The 18,781-nt window shown below is 38.9% G+C and overlaps 1 protein-coding gene across 1 annotated transcript in view; it reads left to right on the forward strand.

The window, feature by feature from the left end:
* Positions 1 to 18,781, forward strand: part of CSRNP2 (cysteine and serine rich nuclear protein 2) — a 45,063-nt gene that overhangs the window by 7,666 nt on the left and 18,616 nt on the right. The window lies entirely within an intron of this gene.

Consider the following 18,781-nt stretch of genomic DNA (forward strand, 5'->3'; position numbering starts at 1 on the left):
AGCAAAGGTTTTCAGCATGTGATCAGTTTGTTTGCAATTTGATTCTCCCAAAGCTTCAGAAAAAAAAATCTGATTCAAGTAGATATAGAATTATGTTCTAGTCCTTATGTGTCTAAACTGAGCAATTTTGCTCCAACTCATGAAATGAAATTGGCAGTGTACACATTTGATTAATAAAATAAATGAATGCAAGAGATGGACTTTGAATTAATGGTGCTTGACCACACTGATATCATGGTTTGGGCTAGGAATATTCCAGTTTATGATTTTAGCTGTAATGAAGTGAGGCAGTGATGGCGAACCTTTCTTCCCTCAGGTGCCAAAAGTGCCCGCACACATGCTATCATGTGTACATGTGTGCCCATGCCTATAGTTCAATCTCCCCTGTGCCCCAATCCCCTGCACATATGTGTGTATGTTTGCTTTAAAAAATGTGGTTTGTAGTGTTTTTTAAATTATTAGATTTGTTTTACATTGTTTTATTGTTGCTGTGAGCCGTCTCGAATCTACGGAGATGGGCATACAAATCTAATAAATAATAATAATAATAATAATAATAATAATAATAATAATAATAATAATGTGTGTGATCCTCCCTTCGCAGTCTCCGCCCTTGTGCATGCATACACAACTTCCACCATCCCCGCTCTCCATTTCCTGACTTCCAGTGGGCCCAGTAGGCCATTTTTCGCTCTCCCCAGGCTCCAGAGGTTTCCCTGGAGCCTGGAGAAGAAGAAAACTGCCTTCTCTGCATCCCCAGAGACCCTCCAGAGGCTAAAAATGCCCTCCCAGAGCCTCTCCATGAGCGAAAATCAGCTGCCCGGTGCGCTGGAGCTGAGCTGGGGCAACGGCTCGTGTGCTGGCAGATACGGCTCTGCATGCCACCTGTGGCACATATGCCATAGGTTCACCATCATGGGACTAGGGGTTTTTTTTGGGGGGGGGGAGGCTGCATTGATAACTTAAGAAGGTCAAGATAGCATGCAATTCTCTTTCCATGTGCCCACTTATTTTTACTTCATCAGAGAGTCTGACTGACAGAAAAAGAGATTCTAATTAGCTAAAAGTGGTATCTGTCTGGATGGGAACATGAGTTAAATATCTTGTCGTAGTACTGTATAATATTGTCCTAGTACAACACTCTTAACTCCACATCACATTGGCTGCCCAGCCTAGCCACTTATCTGTTTCTATTGATTTGAAAAAGAATAGCAATCCAAAAAAGGAAAGAATAGATTGTGAACTTGATCTGTAGAACCAGTGCCTCCTACTTATAGTCTGTTATTTGTATTTTAACAGATAAGTAGCATTTTGTACTTGACAAATTAATGTAAGAATTATCTGTAGTTTCAGCTTTGTTTCCTACCCAAAGGCATTAGAGATGCCTCATAGCCCCAAATCAAACCTTATCACATTGCTGTGATTTTTTGGGGAAGGCAGACACGTCTGTGGCTGTGCGTTTGGTGATTTTGCTGATGAAGGTATGGCTTTTATGCAACAGAATGAAGTGTTCCTCGAACATCAAGATCTCTGTGGCAACCAATTTTTTTCTGAATTAAAATTGAAGGAACTTTTCACTCAGTTTTAAAGATTTCTGTTTAGAATTTATAAGCATACTTGCCTTCAGAGTAAAACATCACCTGCATTTACATGAACTTACTGATTCAAATAAAGCGTATTGTTTGGGAGAAACAAGATGCAGAGTTCCCTCGATTTTCGTGGGGGGTGCGTTCTGAGACTGCCCGCGAAAGTCGAATTTCCGCGAAGTAGCGATGCGGAAGTAAATACACTATTTTTGGCTATGAACAGTATCACAAGCCTTCCCCTAACACTTTAAACCCCCCTAAATTGCAATTTCCCATTACCTTAGCAACCATTTATATTATTACTCACCATGTTTATTTATTAAAGTTTATTTAAAAAAATATTTATTAAAGGCAGATGAAAGTTTGGCAATGACATATGACATCATCAGGCGTGAAAAACCATCGTATAGGGAAAAAACCCATGAACTATTTTTTAATTAATATTTTTGAAAAACCGTGGTATAGACTTTTCGCGAAGTTCGAACCCACGAAAATCGAGGGAACACTGTATTCTAAATATTCTAGATATATCAATTTGAGTGCTATATATAGGTAAAACTCAAAAAATCAGAATATCTAGAATGAATAGCATAAATAGAACTTTTGCACGATATTCTAATTTTTCGAGTTCTGTATATCATTGCTTTTTAACAGTAAAGTCATTACATACAGCTGCTATTCCAGTGTAGAGTGAAATGGAATAGTGAAGCTAATAAAGATATAGTAGGTAGCCCTCCACATAGTTTAAATACTTTTTTTTCTTAATAAATCAATTACAGTAGAGCAACACATTTATTTTTATTTGTTCCTTAGTTTTAATATTGTCAACTTTGGTGAGCAAATGTTTCTTTTTAAAAGTCACCTTCCCCCCTCCTCCTTTTTTATTTTTTGTTAAGATATTGTTTCCAAAAGTTTGTCTCTATATAACAACTTTTTATGTCACTAAATAGAGTACAAGCACAATGATTTCAGTATCTTCTAGTACAAGCTGTTCTAGCTTAGCAATTGGGAACAGCAACTCTGTTGCTAAGTGCAATGGTTGCTAAGGAAAACATCAGGTGACCTTGATGAACAATTTTGCTTCTGTCTTCATAATTAACTCTGCTTGTTGCAAGCCAGTTGTGAAGCGCACCAACTGTGTGTGACTATGGGACAGTGTAATGGTTCTTGCAAATGTAGTGATTGCAAAGCTCTTTTTATACTGTCTGCGGAGAGGGGCGGCATACAAATCTAAATAATAAATAAAAATAAATAAAAACTTTATTAAATAGTCTCTCAACAAGGCAGTTGGTAAGCAGAGAACTAGCTCTATCAATATCTGTGGAAATTACTCGCAAGTCAAATAAGAACATTTAGCAGAAAGATTACAATTTTGGGGAACTATTTCGAATTGTCTACACACAATAAAAGAGATGAAGCCAGTAAATGAGTTTGTTATGCAAATCCTTGATTATTGCATTGTGATTAACTCTGTATTTTGCCATGGATAGATACATTGAAAGCATATTTTTGTGGATTGGGTGTTAGCTGCTCAGAAGAATGATTGCTTCTGGAATATTTCCCATTCTCTTACTGTTACATTTGTAAAATTGCTAAAGAGGCAAAAGCTTGTACGCAAGGTAGGAGTAGCAGTGGCCAAATGATAGCAAAAAGAACAAAGGATAAAATAGAATGAAGTGGCTAGTAGTCAAGCTGCAGAGCCTGCAGTGGACAAAGGTACAAAAGCAGCAACAATGAGTATGGTTTGTGCAAAAATGAGAGCAAGAAAGAGAGAGATAGAGATCCTTGAATATACAGTAATTACAAAGTGTTCTTATTGAATTGCACAGCACCAAACTTTACTTAGCCAGAAACAAAGGCAGCTGTGTTACTAGCAAGAAATTGTGTCCCTTATACTGACTGGCATCTGAATAGTGTGCATGAAAGATTAATTGTATGAAAAGGTTTTTTTTTTAATACCAGTGTTAGACATAACATATCTACCATTTGTCTGATTTTTCAATGATGAGGATCAGGGTGATAGATGTACAATACACATGTGCCCTTAGCATCAGTTTGTCTTTCAAAAGTGACTGAAATTCATCTTAAACGTAGGAAAAAACTGAAGTTAAAATCCCTCTGGACGGCCAAACTCCCTTTATTTTTAATACAGAGAAGATGCTCTATAGAGAAGAGCATTTGTCTCTTGCCTGAAAGAAGGACCAGATACTTGTCAGGAGGGATGTAGAATCAGATCGTGGCTACATCCCTGCAATTCCCCAAAGTATCTCGGTTGATAGGATTCCTTGCCTAAAGGAAGCCTCTTATTAAAAGGCAGTCAGTATTTTTCTCTCTGCAACTTTTGCTTTCTTATGGTTGTTTTTAATCATTGGCTGAAACTTGTTGCTCAATCCTTTCCGCTACATTCCTGGCTACTCCCACATGGCTATCTGTGCTGTTGCCACTTTATCCCTGCCATTCAATTGCCTGTTTTCCCCCATCTCTGTGTGAATGGAATTATGACACAAGGGAAAAAATATGAAATGTATTTCATATTCGATTTCAGTCTTTATTACAGTCATGGACTGCCACAATACTTCACAAATTATAAATTATGAACATCTTACATGGGAATTTGAGAATTTAAAAATGTGTTCATTTCCTTATACTGTATCTGCTTTTAAATGTCATGTGACACTACAGTACTTCTTGCTCTCTAGCAAGTAAAATGAGATCCATGAGATCCAAATAATCCATGAGATTCGGAGTTTGTTTTGGACCAAAGATGTCTTGATGTGTTTCTCACTTCCATACTACAACTGAATTTTGTTTCTAAGCATTTTGTATACTCACTACGGGCGTAATTTTTGATCTTTGGAAGGTTGAGTGAGTATAAAGATGTTCCTAATTCAAACTCATTCTTGAAGAGTCAGTTTTCTTGGCAAAGATACAGAATCAGTTTGCTGACTTCAAACGTTTTTTTCCCTTCTTCCCAGTTTAGGATTTCCCAGGTTATTCCCCCATCTAAGTGCAAACTCTGGACCAACATTACTTTCAACAATAATCAAGCTAGGCTAGGTGCTATGATTTGCTGGGGCACTTAAGCAATTGTGTGTAGGACAGTCTGTTGGAAAGAATGCTGATATTTATCACATCTCCTATTTTTTTTTCCATTTAGGCCAAATTTGAACTAAAAGTTCTTGAATTTATGCAAGATTATGCAAACTTCCTTTGCACTGAAGTGAATTGATGATTATATAGTCAGACAATACTGGATGTGAAAAAGCTTTCAAGAGAAAGAATTGTACTTCTCTTATCAAGGCTGCTATGTTGGCTGCTCAACATAAGTATTCTCTTGGATGTATTGTCCTTAAAAAACCATTTCTTAGAATATGCTAATAAGAAAACAAAAGATGTAGCTACCACTGTGAAGTGTAACTTTATTGTAATATAGGTGTCATACCGTAGTTATGAATGTAGCTTTTGGGGAAATTAGCATAAGGCAAGGGGAGTAACCTGTCTGTCTGCTTGGGAGAAGGCTCCATATTCTAGGGAACTTCCTGTGAAGAAAGAAAATTACAAACTGCTTTGTAAGTTGCTCAAAAGCAGACATGATTGGAGCAGAATATAAGCTAAATTAATTGTTTCCCTGGGCTGGATCTGGCATGTAATATAATTGCAAACAGGCTCACAGACATACATGCCCAGCCAGCTTTCTTCATTTGATATGTAATTCTTCCCATTAGGAAATCCTTGAGGGCAATGCAAATTTATATTCTTGTAGCTTTCCATTTAATTCTGTCTTAATAAAGTACATGTTGGAACAAAGCCAAATATTGGACGTTTGGGGTGGCTAGGGAGATCGGGAGGAAACAAGCTAATAAATGATAGAAGATTAAAAATACAATTTATTTCAAATTGAATTTGAACCCTGCAGTTTTCTTAACAATAGAAAAAGGGTTTGCTATCGCCTTTGATTGATTTGTTTGATTTCCCAGTCTATAATAGAGACTGCCAGCAAAATTATATCTATATATTTATTCATGCTTATCTTTGCTTAGGTGTTGGTTTTGGGGTGGTTGTTGGATTTTTTTGTAAGAAAATCAAGATTGAGTAGATGTTGCTATCTGGCTGGGTGATAAGACCAAACTTATTACAATAGCAGGCTGCAGTTAGGTTTGACTGATCTAGAAAACCAGTCATTCAGCCATCCCAATTAGCACATAATGTAAATAGGGGACCACTTTGATGAGTAGTGAGGTATCTTAGATTTGGATTTCGGTTCAAGAAGGTTCCTTTTTTGTATTCTTCTGCACTGGAAAAAGTCATAACTCACATCAGGTAGTCTTTGACTTACAACTCTTTGTTTAGTAAATACAATAGCATTGGGAAAAAATAACTTATGACTGCTCTTTGCATGACCATGGTCATGTCTTTAAAATTCAGATGCTTGGCAACTCACTCATTTTTTAAATAATTTTTCTCCTTCGCGGATAGCCTATACCACGGTTTTTCAAAAAATATTAATTAAAAAATACTTCGCGGTTTTTTTCCTATACCACGGTTTTTTCCATCCGATGACGTCATATGTCATTGCCAAACTAATAATTTTTGCAAATAAATAAAAATAATAATAATTATTGTTAATAAATAATTATGTTTATAAATATCAGGATCACTATTCAATGGTGAGTACCAGTAATAATGGTGAGTAAATGGTTGTTAAGGGAATGGGAAATGGTAATTTAGGAGTTTAAAGTGTTAAGGGATGGCTTGTGATACTGTCCATAGCCAAAAATGGTGTATTTACTTCCGCATCTCTACTTCGCGGAAATTCGACTTCTGCGGGCGGTCTCGGAACGCATCCCCCGCGGAAATCGAGGGAACACTGTATACCTTTATATATATCAATAGAAGAATATATATATCCCTTTATATATATCAATAATATACCCAATTATATATTTTATCCAATCATTGTTAAATCAATATCCTATTTAGCACCTATGTATATATTACTGTTCATCAGTCTCTTTTTCTTCTTTACACTCCCCTCCCCCTATCTCCATCTCTTCCCTCTACCTTCTTCCTCTTCCTCTCCCCCTTCCTGCTTCCCTCCACTCCCTCTCTTCTTCCTTCATCTTTCTACTTCCTCTTTCTCCTTCTTTATCTTTCCCTGAGTGATTCTTATCCTGATTCATCTCATGTTTAACAAATAGCTTATTCCCATGCACTTCTTACATTTGTTATTTTAAAACCATTTCCATACATACAATTCTTTATTCTGGGTATATGCTATTTATCTAACGCTGCCTCCCCAAAATCTAATTTTGTCATCTAGGCCTATCACCATTCATTCTCCTTTTTCTTCTTTCATAATAATTCTACTTTAATTTCTGTGCTAACTGATTCATGACGGTTGAGGTGCCCTTAACTTTGTGGCCTTCTGACAAAAGATAGTGGGGAACCAGGTTCGCTTTACAATTCTTGTTACTAATTTAACAACTGCAGCGATTCACTTAACAACCGTGGAAAGAAAAGTCATAAAATGGAGCAAACTCACTTTACAACTTTCTCAGCAACCGAAATGTTGGGCTCAATTGTGGTTGTAAGACTAGGACCTTTTTTCCTTTTTATTTTTATCTTGTTTGCATTTGTATTTTAATTCTCAATAACCCCTCTATTTTAAAAAAAATGTTGTGTTCCCTTCCCAAAGTCAAGCATATTTTCTTACCTTCCACCACGACTAGGTCACTTAATGCCTAGCAATAAAGCAGAATTCATCTTGCATCAAACACCAGGGCATTAAAAAGAGCTAATTAAAAAGCTGGCTGCAGTTCCCTACTTTTTAGGCATTATTAAGCCTCTTCAGTATTCCTTCTCTTTAGCATATTTCTTTTCTCTTGCCTCTCTGCTTCTTGTGGGTCACATCTTTTAGCTTTTGTGATCTTGGAGGAGGAGGAAACCTTTTGACAGTAGTAAGCTGATTTGGTATTTTGAGTAGTACATTGTAGCCATTATTTTAAATTGGTTGCCATGGGAAAGCTTGCCCGGTTCAGAAAATGCTTAGGCTGATTAGTCTGGCCAGTTGCAGACACCCGTTTATCTGAAGACAAGTTGATTGACTTTGGTCTCCACTAATCCCTTTAGCCATCCTCTGATCGTGTTTGATCTGATCTTGGTTCTGGGTGTTTTCCTGGACACCTGGCAGAGTAACGGATAAAAGCCGTAGGATGCATCCAGTTAACCATTTCTATTTTCTAAGAACTCCTTTGTGGGGCTCAGAGACATTCTTTTACACAAAGCCAATATTTGCAATTGGAACTTCGCTTTGCGGTGTGTGTGCCAGGTAACCCATTTAATATTTTTCTTAAAAGGATCTAAAAATAAATTCATGCCAAGGGGAACGGAAGCCTGATGGGTACCGAAGATTGTCCATACTCAGATGTTCCCCAGCCTTGAGAATAGAATGCCTGTACAATCCCTTAATTGAGAGTAAAATGGCAGGGAGAGTGGAAGGGGAGGAGACACAATAGACACAAAGTCCTTATGAAGTTTGAAAGGGAATTCCAATGGGGAAATGTGATTTATTTTCCCCCAGCAGGGGTTGGTTAATCACATCAAAGCCTTGCTTTTTACTGATTTTTTTTTTTGGTCTAAGAAACAGGGTAGCATTAGTGAGATTTCAGCATCCTCCATGCAGTCTATAAAGAGATGTTAGGTGCCAGGCAGCTGAAGCAAAACAGCTAAAACTGGAAAATAGAGCCCTCAATTCCAGTTTCCGAGAAACAAAATTTTATGGGTATTGGATTTGGTTTATATAACTCTTACAATATCTCTTATGAAGTTATCACAAGAGCTGTGGTTGCACTGTGGTTAGAATGCAGTATTGCAGCCTAACTCTGTCCACTGCCAGGAGTTCGATCCTGATTGGCTCAAGCCTTCCATCCTTCCGAGGTGGGTAAAATGAGGACCCAGATTGTTGGGGGCAATATGCTGACACTGTAAACCGCTAAGAGAGGGCCAAAGTACAGTACTGTGAAGCAATATATAAGTCTAAGTGCTATTGTTAAGTGCTGTCATAGGCCCCAATCCTCCAATCTTTTTGTAAGGACCTAAAGACGTGACTCTGCCAGTTGGCTTGAGGCCCCAATGGAGGAATAGCAGTGTGGAGGTGGATGATCAAGTAACAACTAATCCCCCTCCCCTCATTCCATCCCCTTCCCCCATGTATGTTTGATTTTAATCTTGATTTAATCTAGTTTTAGTATAGATCTATTTTTATATCTGTAAGCCCAGAGTTACCTTATGGTAAGATGGGTGGCCAATGAATTTTATAAACAAACAAACACACAGTTTCCTATAGTATTTGATTGTTTATATATTGATTGTTTCTTCATTGCTTATTTGACCCCTATGACAATCATTAAGTGTTGTACCACATGATTCTTGGCAAATGTATCTTTTTCTTTTATGTACGCTGAGAGCATATGCACCAAGACAAATTCCTTGTGTGTCCAATCACACTTGGCCAATAAAATTCTATTCTATTTTTCCCATCCATTCTATTAATTATCAAGTTTGATTCACAAATATTCTTTTTCACTAAAACTTTTGTATATATGTTGCAGTTTACTTATTAGTAGCAGAATCTGCCCAACATTTTATCATGTAACCCTTATACTCTTTATTTTAAATATATTTTGACATCAGTGCAGTAAATAATATTATTGAAATATTCAAAAGCATGCTAGAATCTGCGGAGTGATGTAGATTTAATTAGATATATTGCTAGTTTCTTTTTGAAAGTGTCCCCATTGGTAAAAAATACCACAGCTACAATCACGACAGAGCCCACAGATTTTCCATTGAGTTTGTGACTTCCTAATCTCAAGTGAAAAACTACTTTTTAGAGAATAGATTAATTATGGAGGGGGGGGAGCCCTCATACTCCCAACATCCTAATTGTTATCATGCAGAGGAAAAACTGGCACCAATAGGCAGTCTTGCCTTGATTTCTAAAACAGTATAGTTCTCCTACTCCAATTGACCCTATAAGTACACTGAGTTAGGACTATGTCATAAAGCATTATTTTATTTATTTATTTATTTATTTATTTATTTTATTTATTTATTCGTTTGTCCAATACACAGATACATAGGAAGAAAAATAGACATGTGATAATATAAAAGAGGGTGAAAGTGAACTTAGAGGAGAGGATATATGAAAGGAAGAGAATATATAAGATAGGTGAAAGAAAGGAGAGACAATTAGCAGCCATGCCCTGTTCCTATATTTTCTACTACTTTTTAGTGAGATGTACTGCAGTAAATATGTTAGATTTATGTCTTTTTAACTCTGAAAACCCATTACATTTCCATCTAGTATTTGAGGCAAGAGGATGATGGCTAGGTTCACATATCACAACATGGTTTAGTGTAGGTACAAACTCAACCAACTATGCACGCAAACCCTAGTAAAGATATAGCATAAGGTGAAATATGAACCCAATTTTTAGCTTACATAAGGTTCAATTTGCACAGTGTTGCTGTGAGGATTGAGGAGTGAACATTCATAAAGCCATCTGAGCATTAAAACATTATACTGGGCACTGTAGTCCTGAGCATTAGAAAACCTTGTTCAGTCAGCAGAGCCGGCCCAGTCATATGAAACTTCCGTTTTGTGAATCTGGGGAATGAATTAAATTGCATCCTCTCTCTCCCTCTGGCAAATAGGACTCTACTTGCAGACCTGCAAAACTAATTTTGGGCTTCGTGCCCACCGTTGATGTTTGCCTTTTGAAGCTGAGTGTTCCCATTTGTGAATTCCTCCTTTCAGATTCCTTGTTACTTCCTTTTCTAAGCTAAACAATTCCCTTGAAGGTTTTCCTCCTCCTCCTCCTTCACCCTCCCCTTCAGTTCTCCCCGCCACCCCTCCCTTTGTAATTGACTTGTTAGTGGTTTTTCACCAAGGGGACCCTGCTGCCTTTCCCCTCCGTTCCTAAAGTCTGTAGGATGTTTTCAAGATGTTTGGAATTCCTTGCCATAATGAAAAGCAGGTGATGCTCCTTTTGATCAATGATGCTCTTCTCACTTGCACGTAGCAGGTTTCATGTTGCTGCTCTGGGTGGTTCAGTGGGCAGATGGGGAGAAGAAACATGAGTCTGATGCTTTGGTCTCTTCAAGTTTTTTCCCCAACTTTTTTTTTTTATAAAGAGTTCTAACAATTGTTTTAGTGAGGACATCAAAACCTTTTAAGTTATTGCAAGATTTTGCCGAATCCAGAAAATAGCAGCGTTAAGCTTGCTTCTGTCAAGTAATAGTAAATAGGATGCTTCTGGATCTGTTGATTTTTTTAAAAAAAAGTTTGGGAGGAAGCTTGTAGAGTGAAGTGCAATAGGTTCTTTCAAGGGTGAGGTCAATCCCGTTAAACATGTGTTGCTGAGAAGAATTAACCACAAGTTTTGAGATTTCCTGATACTGTGAACTTTTAAAAACAGAATCTGGTTTTCTCTAGAAGCGTGCATATTTCAACAAAGGTTCCTTTTAAACTTTGAAAGAAATCTGCAATGAATTCCAAGTAACATATTAATCTGATACCCAATACAGGATTCCACTACAAGAATACAATCAGTCCAAAATGGTTTTCAGACAAAACAGAACAAGCCATACAAGAAGGAGGTTGCCAACAATTTCATTAAAATATCTCGTCGTACAAGGCGGACACCCAAAAATGTACTTATTTGTACTTTCTTGATTTTTCATCCTGTCCTTCATACAGGGTAGTGTCCGTAACATATGGTCTTTCTTCTTTTCCTCACAATAGCAGTCCTGTGAAGTAGGTTGAGTATATGTGCTCAAAGTACCCAGTGGGCTTCCTCATTCCTAATTCAACACTTTGCCGGCACCACTTTGACTCTTTAAACTATGCTTGTTTTTTCACATGCTTCCTGTACACAGTAGAAGGAAGTACGGTAATTTAGATTAGATTTAGATTAGATTTATTGGATTTATATGCCGCCCCTCTCCGCAGACTCGGGGCGGCTCACAACAATGGTGAAGAACAGTACATAGTAACAAATCTAATATTTAAAGATCTAGATTATAGTTTTAGATTAAAAAGTTCAAAAAGAAACCCCAATATATATAAAAAACAACACACAATCATACACAAAAAACTACATGGGCAAGGGGGACATGTTTCAATTCCCCCATGCCTGACAGCAGAGGTGGGTTTTAAGAAGTTTACGAAAGGCAAGGAGGGTGGGGGCAATCCTGATCTCTGGGGGGAGCTGGTTCCAGAGGGTCGGAGCCACCACAGAGAAGGCTCTTATTTATTTATTTATTTATTAATCAGATTTGTATGCCGCCCCTCTCCGTAGACTCGGGGCGGCTAACAGCAATAATAATACAATGTAAACAAATCTAAGTTAATTTTAAAAAAACCAATTTAAGAAACCAATTATACATATTGACATACCATGCATAAATTTTATAAGCCTGGGGGGGGGGGGAAGGAAAGTCTCAATTCCCCCATGCCTGGCGACAGAGGTGGGTTTTAAGGAGCTTACGAAAGGCAAGGAGGGTGGGGGCAACTCTGATATCTGGGGGGAGTTGGTTCCAAAGGGTCGGGGCCGCCACAGAGAGGGCTCTTCCCCTGGGTCCCACCAAACGACATTGTTTAGTCGACGGGACCCGCAGAAGGCCAACTTTGTGGGACCTAACCGGTCGTTGGGATTCGTGCGGCAGAAGGTGGTCTCGCAGATAACCTGGTCCGAATGCCATTGAGCGTTGCATCCTCAAAGAGAGTGAATTTAGAAAGCTAATAAAGGGCAGAAAGAGAGAGAGAAAAACAAACTGATGATGGCAGAGTTATACAGCAGTTGGTGGTAACGGTGCCAAATGAGATGTGCAACTTTTCAATCTAATGGCACATATCATCGCAAAGACATGAGGCTGTGGTTTTCTTTTCATTAGCGTTGCATGCTCAAAGAGAGTGAATGCATTTCAACCAGGACTAGATTTTACGGGTGGCAAACTTAGTTCCACGGGAATTGGTGGTGTCAGGAACCCTTTCGCTTCATTATTGGTTTACACCACCAAAAGTCCCAGCATCTTCTGAATTTGGCCATCCTATCTGGCCATGCAACTCAAGTTCATGACTTACAGCATTTAGAAGAAACTACAATATATTAAAAAGAAAACATGCAAAATTGCTGACCTACCTAAAGGTGGAGAAATCAGCGATGAGTAATTAATGACTTGCCAAGTTGACATTACTATGCTTGGCTTCCTGATTTGCCTCAGTTGCCAGAATCGGTCACTTTCCTTTAGCAGATTCAGAAATCAAGCTGTTATATTCCCTCCTGTTTCTCAATGGAAGGGAACATAAAACCTTGATTTTGAACAGAGCTGAACATTCAGCAGTGGAGAATGGATTGTTCTCTCCCTCCCTGTGTGTGTATGTGCTGTCTGTCTGTCAGTCTGACACAATCTGCTAGCTCCTTTCTCCCAAAGAAGCCTGAGACTGGCATTCGGGCTCATCTTGCTGCTGCATGCCACATCTGGCTGGCATGTTTCTTTCACAAGCCTATTTGTTCAGCTTTGTTGCTATGGAGACAGTTGCTAGGATGTGGAAGGGAACAGACCAAGTGCGAGGCAGAAGTGGGCAGGGCTGCTCGGGGTGGGTGGTGATGGAGTTGCACCAACATGCACACAGTTTGTGGGAAGTAGATTCATGAGATCTGCTGACCAAATTCTTCTTCTGCAGAGTCTTTTATTTTATGAAAGGCTGGCGTTTTATTCCACAAAAGACGGCGGGTTAGAGTTGCAGAGTGCAAACTTTGAAAGCAGTGATTTTTATGGATGAGGTTTTGTGTTTCTGCAGTGGATTCCTAGGCTGCTGTGTTAACTTCAAGGCTGTTTTCCCACCAGAGTTCAGTTCTCAGGGCTGATACGTTGCGGGGCTCTTATTTTCTGAACCTTTCTCCTTTCGCTTCACGTATTCTCCCTCTAGCGTGTCATTTGAGGGTGACCTGTGATTCTTCCAAGAGCTGTTTCCTTTTTTCCCCTCCCACAGCATTCTGTGCAGGGAAAAGGCAGCTTTTAAAAAGTTATTTTCTCTCTTGGAAATGGCATTATTTCTCGCTTGTTCCCAGTCGTCAGGCACATTTTTTTAAAAAAATTAAAAATCAAGGCCTGTGCTCAGACTAATCTGTCTTCCAGCAGAGTAAAGGAAAGGCCATTGTTCCGTAATGAATGTCTTGCGGCAGAAAAGTGGAGATAGGAAAAGAAACTCGCAGCATGGTTCAGGGTTCCCCTCTTCTTTCATATCCCTTCTATTTTTCGAAATGTCGTAAATATATTAGGTGGTTTTTCCGTCAATGCTGAACCACTTTAGAATTGTTTTGATATTATCCTTACTTGATATGGTAGGTACATATACTATTATTATGATATATGATTATTTTCAAGATGATGTAGACCAGATATTTTAGTCTGAATGAGTAGAAGAAATATAGGCGATCCCCTTTTTGATTTTTTTAAATAGGAAAGTGAACACAAGAGCAAGGGGGTACAATCTGAGGTTAATTGGGGGAAAGATTAGAAGTAGCGTGAGAAAATATTATTTTACTGAAAGAGTAGAAAATGCTTGGAACAAACTTCCAGCAGACGTGGTTGGTAAATCCACAGTAATTGAATGTAAACATGCCTGGGATAAACATAGATCCATCCTAAGATAAAATACAAGAAATAGTATAAGGGCAGACTAGATGGACCAGAGATCTTTTTCTGCCATCAATCTTCTATGTTTCTATTTTTAAAGTTACATATAATGTATTTATTTATTTATTTATTTATTTATTTATTTATTTATTCACCTTTCCAAGCAGCTAATGATCCAAACCTGATCTTATTTAACTTTTTGGCATCAGCCAAGCTTTATAAATTCAATTTTTTAATTACTTTATCAAAGTATAAGCATAAAATTAAATTAAACTAATAAATAAATTACAAAAGGAAAAAGAAATTAAGGAAAAAATAAGGGAGGGAAAGGAGGAAAAGTGTAGGATAGAGGGGAAAAGAAAAAAAATGTGTTGACTTCCGACTCCTTTCGGTACAAGAGAATAATACTTTTTACTTTTATATTATAAATTAGCCATTTCTATAACAAACAAACCTATGAAATATAGGTGATACTTGAGAGAATTCCTGTTCTTTTTAGATGCATATATATTGGAGAAGCTAGAGGCAAAATACTCTAAACCTTAGGTGTTTTTCTTTCATATTTCTAGTTGTGGCAACATGGTGTTCTAGCTGTCTTCTGAAATAGAGCTGCCCTTTTTTTATCTCCTCTACCATTAAAACTAGGTTTTTTTTAGACTGATATGTGTCAGGTATAGTCAGGTATGTGGTTAATGCATCAGGTTAGAAACCGGGCGACACTGAATTCTAGTCCCTCTTGAGGCATGAAGCTAGTCGGGTAACCTGGGACCAGTCAATTTCTCTTAACCCTAGGAAAGGAGTAAAGGGAAACCACTTCTAAAATCTTGACAGGAAAATTGCGGGGACGTGTCAGGTAGTTGCCAGGAGTTGAGACTGAATTGAAGGCACCCACACAGACAGCACACAAACAACATAACATTACAACAGTGTATGATAAATTTAGCTCCACATTCTTTTCCTTAATTTCTGGCAAACAGGGCTTTAGAGGAGCAAGCAATCACCATTTGTGAGCATTTCTCTTCTGGCCTTCAGGACTGAGGTGTCAAACTCAATTTTATTGTGGGCCACATCATGTGATAGACATTGGGGGAGGGAACCTGGGTAACGGTGGGTATGGCCAACTGGGTGGGTGTGGCCAGCTTGATGCCACTCCCCAAATCGCTGGTGTATTTCCTCTTCACATTGAATAGACCAGGCCGAAGCCACACTGGCCCAATCTTTCCTCTTTGCATTGAGTAGAACAGGACAGCTGCCTTGAATTTGACACCCGAGTTAGGAGCAGGAGAACCAATTGGAGCAGTCCCTGCTAGTAGCTGTTACCCTCTGGAGAGAATGAGGTGTTTCAAAAAAGGAAGGGCTTCTTTGGAAGGGCTGCCTGTGCTCCAGCTGGAAGGATTTATTCTCCTTCTTTTGGCGGCAGCTGTTGGTTGCTTCTTTCTGGGGAAGAGTGTGACATTCTTTTTCTATCAGGGTCCTGCTTGTCAATGTGAAAAAAGCCACATTGCAGAAAATGAAAGTTTCCCAGCTTATCTTGCTGCCCATTAACTCTTTTTAAAGTATGTAAAAATACTATCACCATGGAGCCTCGGTTTCCGTCGCCCTCATGCAGGCTAAGCCTTGCCAAAATAGGTCATCAGGTCTGCTGCATCTAAATTAAACCCTGTTGCGCATGTCTCCTAAGGCTTAGCTTCATCTCTCACTGTTGGAGATGAGGATTTGACTGCCACAAGATGGGATTATCAGGCTTCTGACTAACGTTGGGTTTCTGGTACACCTTTCTTTGAAACATCTGTTGTGTTGGCTATGACTTCGCCAGACAGCAGATCACACCAAAATAGGTCCAAGACACAGTCGTGCCTTTATTTAAAAATAATAATAATCAGTGACTACGTTTAAAAGATATCAGTGTTGATATTTATATTATTGAATAAATAGCTGTGTAACTATCCCCAGTATAATTGGCATAAACAAGTATCTCTTGGTGCATTGTATGGTAAAATGGTTGTATTTCCCTACTGGCTGCTAGTGTATTGAAGCTAATTCAGATTATCTTGTTGCTTTTTACCAGGAATGTTTGTGCACCTTCCAATAACGTATATTTATTTGATGAAAATAAATATAGATTTAACTACATGGAAGACACAGCACACATGTCTGACTTGTAAACCTGGTCAGGAATTTGAAAACAACTGGTACCTTCAGAGCCTTCAATTTTAATTGTAGAATGCCTAGCTAGCATTTCATAATGGGCATTATGTCTAAAAGATATAACAGAAAAATAGCAAGGTGTCCACCTTCTTGGTATCAAGTCCTTCTCTAAGGTTCAAAGAGCCTAGCCTTTAGCTGTTAGTAAACAAAGCAAGGGGCAGAAAAATAGAATTTCAAAATTCAACACTTGCAGTTTTTCCCCTGACAAACCAATGTGCTTTTTTAGAAGGAAAAAAAAGACCCAGGTTGATCCTAGCAAATAGAAGCAAATCTTTTCTGTAGTTATAAGAAAGTAGATAGATATAGTCCTTGCTTACCAACTTGTTTAGTAATTGTTCAAAGCTACAACAATGAAAAAAACCCACACAACTTGCAGTCACGTTATATATACAGTATTTTAATGGCCAAAAGGGAAGTGAGATAAGACAATCATTGTGTGGTCATATGATTTTTTTTCCACTCAGCAACCACAACATTTAGAAATAGAGTTAATGGCCTCAGTTGCGGTTGCTAAGCGAGGATACTTTATGGATGCTGGAGGGTAACCCACATTTCAATTTTTTTAAAAAAAAACTTTCATGGTAATTTGATAGAAGTTATCACCATAATTTTAAGCACTTTCCCCCTCCCTTGTGTGGAGGTCTATAAACCTTTGTAGTGGTTTGAAGGTAGGTCAGCTCTCGAGAAGCCGTGGCAGGAAGACTGCTGAGTTTTAGAAATTTTGAAAGTTGAATTTTTGAACCCAGCTGTACGATATTACTGGCTTCGGAATCCCTACCATACCTTCCTGTGTGTTGTATAAAAGTCTGCAAACCTGCAATTGTTGCAAAACGAAAAAACTATAGCCAGTTTTTGTACTCTGCATATAAAATGTTTTAACTTCATTGGCAGTCAGGAAACGTACCAAGGTTTGTTGTTAGGTGGATAAGAAGGTGGACGTGTCCTTGGTACGAGGAAGACCTGCAAGGCTCTGCATATACGTTTGCTGGGCCACTTTTGTGAGAGCCAGTTTGGTGTAATGATTAAGGCGTCAGGCTGGAAACCAAACGACTGAGCAGTTCTTAGGAAGAAAGAAATTGGCAAATCCTTTCTGAAAATCTTGCCAAAAAAACAGCAGAAACTTGTCCATGCAGTTGCCAGGAATCAACGCTGATTTAAAATCCCATCCCTCCCTGCTCCCCTGAAAAAAGTCACTTTTAGTGCATTTTATGCTCGCTGGGGAGGGAGGAGCTGTGTTTGATAGTTGGATGCCAAGAAGGCATCTGCAGAAAGCAGCCTGGTCTGAGTTTTTCATTAATGCATGAATATACCAGATAAAAATACCAGATAGTATTATACCAGGTAGTCCTTGACTTATGACCATAATTGAGCTCAACATTTCTGTTGATAAGCGAGACATTTGTTAAGTGAGTTTTGCCCTCTTTTACAATCTTTCTTGCCACAGTTGTTAATCGTTGCAGTTGTTAAGTTACTAACAGGGTTGTCAAGTGACTCTGGCTTCTGCATTGACTTGGCTTGTCAGAAGTTTGCAAAATCACACCATCGTGGTACACGGCAATTGTTATAAATATGAACCATTGGCCAAGCAATCTGAATTCTGATCATATGATCATGGGAGGCTGCATTGGTGAAAAATGGTCTTAAGTCATTTTTTGTCAGTGCCGTTGTAACTTTGAACGGTCACTAAACAAACTGTTGTAAGTTGAGGAGTACCTGTACATCTGACCACAACTGAGGCCAGCATTTCTGTTGCTAAGCAAGGCAGTTGTTAAATGAGTCTTTCCCTATTTTGCAATTTTCTTTTTGCTGCCCTTAAGCAAATCACTGCAGTTGTTAAGTGACTCATGTGGTCATTAAGCGAATCTGGCTTTCCCCCATTGACTTTGCTTCTTGGAAGTCAGCTAGGAAGATTACATAGAGCAGTGATGGGGAACCTTTTTTCCCACAGGTGCCGAAAGTGCGTGTGTGCGCACTATTGTGCATGCGCAAGTGCCCACACCCGTAATTCAATGCCTGGGGAAGGCGACAATGACCTCCCCAACCCCTGAAGGCCCTCTAGCGGCCAGAAACATCCCATTTCCCAACTTCTGGTGGGCCTGGTAAGCCTGTTTTTGCCCTTCTCAGGCTCCAGAGGATTCCCTGGAGCCAAAAACGCCCTCCCTGCCCCCATGGAGGCCCTTCAGAAGCTGAAAATGCTCTCCCAGAGCCTCCGTGCAAGCCAAAAATCAGCTGGCCGGCGTGCACATGTGCGCTGGAGCTGAGCTTGGGCAACGGCTCATGTG

This window comes from Erythrolamprus reginae, chromosome 2 (assembly GCF_031021105.1).
Source record: "Erythrolamprus reginae isolate rEryReg1 chromosome 2, rEryReg1.hap1, whole genome shotgun sequence".
Classification (NCBI taxonomy): domain Eukaryota; kingdom Metazoa; phylum Chordata; class Lepidosauria; order Squamata; family Dipsadidae; genus Erythrolamprus; species Erythrolamprus reginae.